General features: G+C 33.7%; 1 pseudogene; it reads left to right on the forward strand.

Annotated features, from left to right (window-relative positions):
* The first annotated feature begins 5,359 nt into the window (after nt 1-5,359).
* On the forward strand, nt 5,360-5,478 carry LOC118604137 (annotated as a pseudogene).
* The last annotated feature ends 686 nt before the right edge of the window (nt 5,479-6,164 follow it).

Here is a 6,164-nt window from a genome sequence, read left to right on the forward strand (position 1 = left end):
GCCTCCAAATGACAACTATTTTCTTCACGTATGTGAATTTATAACTGTCTACATCAGCAAAGGAAATGACTGAATAGTACCATTTATCTGCCAACTTGTTAATGACATGAGACACACAGTCTTTAATCATTTACCCCAAAAGGCAAGTTTAGTCAAAAAACAACTATTTATCCAGGGAAAACACTGGCAATGATTTTTATTATGGTGATTTGGTGTGATAAAACTCTATCATCTGGGGGAAGCTAGCAGGCTCAGCAGAGTTACACAACTAATCTTTACTGAATTCGTCACTTAGGATAGAACCTTCACACAAGAAGTCAAGATCTATCCTGGGCTATAAGCCACTATTCTTCCTCCCAAACTGCTGGGGAAATTTCGGCATACTCAGACTTGTCAACAAATAGGCCATAGCCCTGAAATTTATTAAATCTAAGATGTGTTTATTATGCTCCCCATGACTTAGCAGCCAGGGCCTCCTAGGGGAAGGGAAGAAAAAGAAATAAAAAAAAAAAAAAAAAAGCTAAATGAAACATAACTATTGGTATACCAAATGGATATGCCATTCTTTTTTCTTTTCATTTTTTTGTAGCCATTTATATTTTACTTTCTAGGAAATTTTTTAAATTAAATTTATTGGAGTGACATTGGTTAATAAAATATATGGGTTTCAAGTGTACAGTTCAATAGTATATCATCTGTATATTCCATTGTTTGTTCAGTACCCAAAGTCAAATCTTCTGTCACCATATATTTGACCCCTTTACCCTTATCCACTTCCCCTGCTCTGGTAACCACTAAACTATTGTCTGTATCTATGAGTTTTTGTTTGTTTGTCTTGTTCATTTGTTGCTTTCAGTTTTATATCCTACATATGAATGAAATCATATGGTTCTCAAACTTTTTATGACTTATTTCACTTAGCTTTATATAGAAAACCCTAAAGACTCCAGCAAAAAAACTCTTTGAAACAATAAACAAATACCATAAAGTTTCAGGATACGAAATCAGCACATTAAAATCCATTGCATTCCTATATGCTAACAATGAAATTTCAGAAAAAGAAATGGAAAAACAATTCCTATTGCAATTGTGAGAAAAAGAATAAAATACCTAGGAATAAAATTAACAAAGGGTGTGAAGATCCTGTAATCTGAAAACTGCAAGGCATTATTATTAAAAGAAATTGAAGAAGATATGAAGAAATGAAAAGATATTCTGTGTTCATGAACTGGAAGAATCATCATAGTTAAAATGGTCATATTACTTAAAACAATATACAGGTTTAATGCAATCTCCATCAAAATCGCAATGGCATTTTTTAAGAAATATAATAAAAAATCATCAGATTTGTATGGATATGCTGGTTTTTTCTGTTTCTTGGCCTCTGTGGACTGCAATGAACCACATGGGCCAATTATTTTGCACCAAGAATCTGGGCTCAGTAGCAAAGGAGACTATGGGCTCTCTCTGTACTGAATTCAGAATAGATATGTCTGAGATTTGGCTGAGATGAGGGTCTCTGAGTCTTACTCTCCAGGGAGAAGTTGACAAATTGTGTGAACTTTTTTTATTTCTCTAATTAATATCCAGATAACAGATCTGTACCTCTGTTGATTGGTTCAGCCATAGGGAACACATGTACACGCAGACATACTATACATATACACAAACACGTGTAGATACACAGACAAGCCCACTTGGACATTTTCAATTGAATTTAATTAGTGGTTTTGATAAATAGACAAAAATTAATTAGGACGTTTAATCCAAAAATGTCCAAAGCGTTGTTGAGCAGACACGGGTTAGCCCTGTAGATGTTGTTGATGACATTGGGTCTAGGAAACCCCTCCAAAGAGGAAAGTCCTGTCTTCACAAGCTGGTTCCAACTATATTTGCTGTCTGGATTTGCCTATCTTCATCCATTTCCAGCATCCTCTCACAGTCCCTCCTTTCTTCACATACACACACACACACACACACACACACACACACACACACACACACCCCGTCCTCTCAACCTGTCTCCATTCTTCCCTGAACATATGGTTTTCTTGCTGCTTCTTAACTGGTGAAAATCTGAATGGTAACCCAACCACACCTAACCCAAGATGGCTTTTTAAAAATTATTTTTATTTTTCAATTATAGTTGATATTCAATATGTTTTTATATTAATTTTAGGTGAATAGCCCAAGATAGCTTTCTCAGTGCAGTCTGTTCATGGAAATGGTGAAAGTTGTTTTCTCTAGGTGGTATGATCCTGTGATTATTTTTACTCTTTTCTCTGTGCTTTTTTGCATTGTGTTTACTTTTACAACAGCATATGACGTTTTTACAATAACAACAAACTTTCATTTTAAAGGAGGAAACAAAGGTAACAGGTACACAATAATGCATAGTGATTGCAATTTTGCTAACAACTATCTGTACAATAAAAATCGGGAGGTGGTATACACTTGAAAATAATTCTGCTCATTGTTTCCTTTCTGATTATAATACGGCTTAATAGTCAATAGAAAATAAAAATTTCAAACAAATGGTTTTAGAGGCCATTTGAGCCTCAGAGCCTTAGGCAAGAAGAGATAAGAGGGACTCTGCATGCATGCAACATGCATAAACTCAGCACAGCAACTCAGCAGAGAAAATGTGGCTCACCTCTTTCAGAAGCTCTTTCCAAAAGCTTCTCCAGGCATAGACTGCAGTTCATGTCAAGATTATGGCTATGGCTAAACTGAATAAACAGACTTTCTGTCCTTTCAAAAGCATGGACAAAATGCTGTTCTGCCTAGTCACCAAAGAATGATTCAAGCCTGGGCAATTTTTCATCTTTAGTTTCTTACAAATGGATGCTAATCCTCAATTTGAGATAAAAATGTTCTAGATAGAATCTGTATTGGAGATTGTAAAAGTACCTAGTTTTAGAAAAGCAGAGGGTTTTTTCCTCTCCATATTTTCTAATCTTTCTCTAAGTCACCAAAGAGTGAGCATGTGCTCAAGGGTTAATTGTCCTAAATCTCCATCATATTTAAAAGAGGAACCCCAGAAGTTAACCAGTGGTTCAAAGGACAGTCATAATTTCATCTCACAAAATGCTTTAAGTTTAGGGTAGTACTCATTTTTTTAATACATTCATAAAAAGAAGGAGAAAGAAAAACAGAAAGTAAAAGAATGCCAAAGAGGGAGAAGAAAAGAAGGGAAAGGAATGGAAAAACAGTGTACTCAGGGTTTCTTTTAAATTATAACTGACATTTCCTCAATGAGTTTGATAACTTAATAACTTATCCTTTATATATTCTCCTTTTCATTAGAATTATACGTGCCCATTAAATAGTTACAATGTGCAAAGTAATTCAAGAGGGAGATATAAAACTAAATGTGTAACCTAAGATAATATTAGAGTTCTAGGATCCTGTTCCTAGCTATGGCAGAGATACCTGAATGTGCTGGAAGACACTTGAAAGCCAGAATTAGGGCAGCAGAGAACAAACCTAAGCCCTATAGATTGTTTACTTAGAAAGAGAACACTTGAGTGTTTGTACTGTAGCTTCATCATGTTGAACATAAAGTTGAGAAATAAGAATAATATAAGAATGCTGTGAATGGAGGAAGGAGCAATTGATGATTCTGCTCCCTGGGGGAGTATATTTAAGATTGAATTTGGGAAGTTACTTCTGCGAGAAAAAGACATTAGAACCATGTATGAATTTATGCCAATTCAGCTGCAAGCACTGAAGTAATAAGGTAAACCTCCCCTCTGAGGACTCAGAGTGCTTCAGGCAGAGCAAAAAGAGGCAAAGTCTCCATTACCTTGTAAACAGCAGGGTGACAAGTGGAGCAATTTTGTAAGGATAAAACTCAATTAACAATAGAACTGAAAAAAAAGGACCTACTTCAACTTGGGCAAGTATATAAGCATAAACAAGTTGATGAAATGATTCAAACAACAACTTTCTTCCTCCAAGTTGAGAAGACCTTCTTCCTATATCATAAAGGTTGACAAATGACATCATAGCCTAGAGGACAGAATAATATGATGCCCACCATAACCAACAAAAAAACAGTTCCATTCAGCCCATAAAACATCTTCAAGACCTTCCTTTGTAGTCACACCCTGCCCACCCTCAAACCATGGCAACCACTGATGGATTCTCTATCACTATGATTTCTGTCTTTTGATGAATGTCATATAAATGGAATCATACAGCATATAACCTTTGACTCTGGATTCTTTCACTCATCATGACTTCAAGATTCATCTAAATGTTGTATCTATCAATAGTTAATGTTATTGCTAGCAGTATTCCATTGTATAAATGTACCACAACATATTTATCCATATACCACTGAAAGACACTGAAGCTGTTCACAGTTCTTGCCTATGACGAATAGGGTAAATGTATAGAAGTGGGATCTTTTTATACATGGAACTGTATAAGAAATTGCCAAACTGTTTTCCAGAGTAGCTGTACTTTTTGTATCTTGAGCCACAATGTATGGAAGTTCTGGTTGCCAGCACTTGGTATTCGTTTTATCCATTCTAACAGGAGTAGATTGGTAACACATTGTGATTTTAATTTGCATTCTCCTAATGTCTAATGATATTGTTTGCATTTTCATGTGTTTATTTGCCTACCATCTATCCTCTTTAGTGAAGCATCTATTTAATGACTTTACTCATTTTTAAATATTGTTTTTCTTATTGTTAATAGTTGATAGTTTTAAAAAATATACTCTGGATATTAGTCCTTTGTTAGATTTATGATTTTCAAATATTTTCTCCTACTTCATAGCTTGTTTGTCAGTTTCTTCAGTGTCTTTCAAAGAGCCAAAGATAAAAATTTCGATGAAGTTCAATTTATCTTTTTTTCTCTTGTATATTTTGCTATTGGTATCATGTTAAAAGAACTTTGCCTAGCAAATATTTCCTTTTACATTTGTGGCTTTATTATTTACATTTAGATCTATAATTAATTTTGAGTTAACTTTTGCAAAAAGGGTGAAGTTTAGGTGGAGTTTATTTATTTATTTATTTATTTATTTATTTATTTTATTTTTTTTTTTGGTGTATGCATAACTAACTATTCTGGTACAATTTGTTGAAAAGATTATCCTTCTCCCATTAAATTGCTTTGCTTCTTTTAAAAAAATCAATAAGCCATATTCGTGTGGGTTTATTTCTGGAGTTTTTATCCCATTTTACTAACTTATGTGTCTACCCTTATATTTAATTACTATAGCTTTATATTAAGTTTTGGAAATGTGTGGTGAGATTCTCCTCACTTTATTCTTCCTTTTCAACATTGTTTTAGTACCTCTACTCAATTTGTCTTTACATATGAATATTAAAATCAGCTGACAGCAGTCTACAGCCACGCTACTCTGAACAAGCCCAATTCTATCTTATCTCGGAAGCTAAGCAGGGTCAGGCTTGGTTAGTACTTAGATGGGAGAACACCTAGGAAGACCAGGTGCTGTAGGCATAAAAAATAAAAAAATAAGAGATTGTAAGCTGACAAGTTCCTTACAATCTATGAGGTCAACCAAGGGTTGCCTCACCTAAAAAAAAAAAAAAATTAAAAATTAAAATAAATTGATTTAATTAAAAAAAATTAAATTTAATCAGCTGACAACAAGATGGTGGAAATAGAGATCCTAGCCCATCATATACGAATGGCCAACAGATATACGAAAAAGTGTACAACAGTACTAATAATCAGAGAAATGTAAATCAAAACCACAGTGAAATATTACTTCATAATTGTTAGCTATTATCAAACAAAACAAAACAAAACAAATGATAACACATGTTGTAGAAGATGTGGAGAAAAGGGAATCCTTGTATATGGTTGTTAAGAATATAAATGGGTGCAACTACTATGGAAAAAATTATGGAGGTTTATCAAAAAATAAAAATAGAACTACCATATGTTTTAACAATTTCACTTCTGGGTATATATCCAAAGGAATTGAAATCAGGATTTGGAAGAGGGATCTGCATTTACAATTACATTAAAAAAATTAAAGTATCTAGGAATAAATTTAACCAAGGACATAGAATACCTGTACTCAGAAAATTATAAGACATTGAAGAAAGAAATTAAAGAAGATACAAATAAATGGAAGCACATACCGTGCTCATAGATAGGAAGAATTAACATTGTTAAAA

The sequence above is a fragment of the Rousettus aegyptiacus genome, unplaced genomic scaffold (assembly GCF_014176215.1).
Source record: "Rousettus aegyptiacus isolate mRouAeg1 unplaced genomic scaffold, mRouAeg1.p scaffold_m13_p_6, whole genome shotgun sequence".
Lineage (NCBI taxonomy): Eukaryota > Metazoa > Chordata > Mammalia > Chiroptera > Pteropodidae > Rousettus > Rousettus aegyptiacus.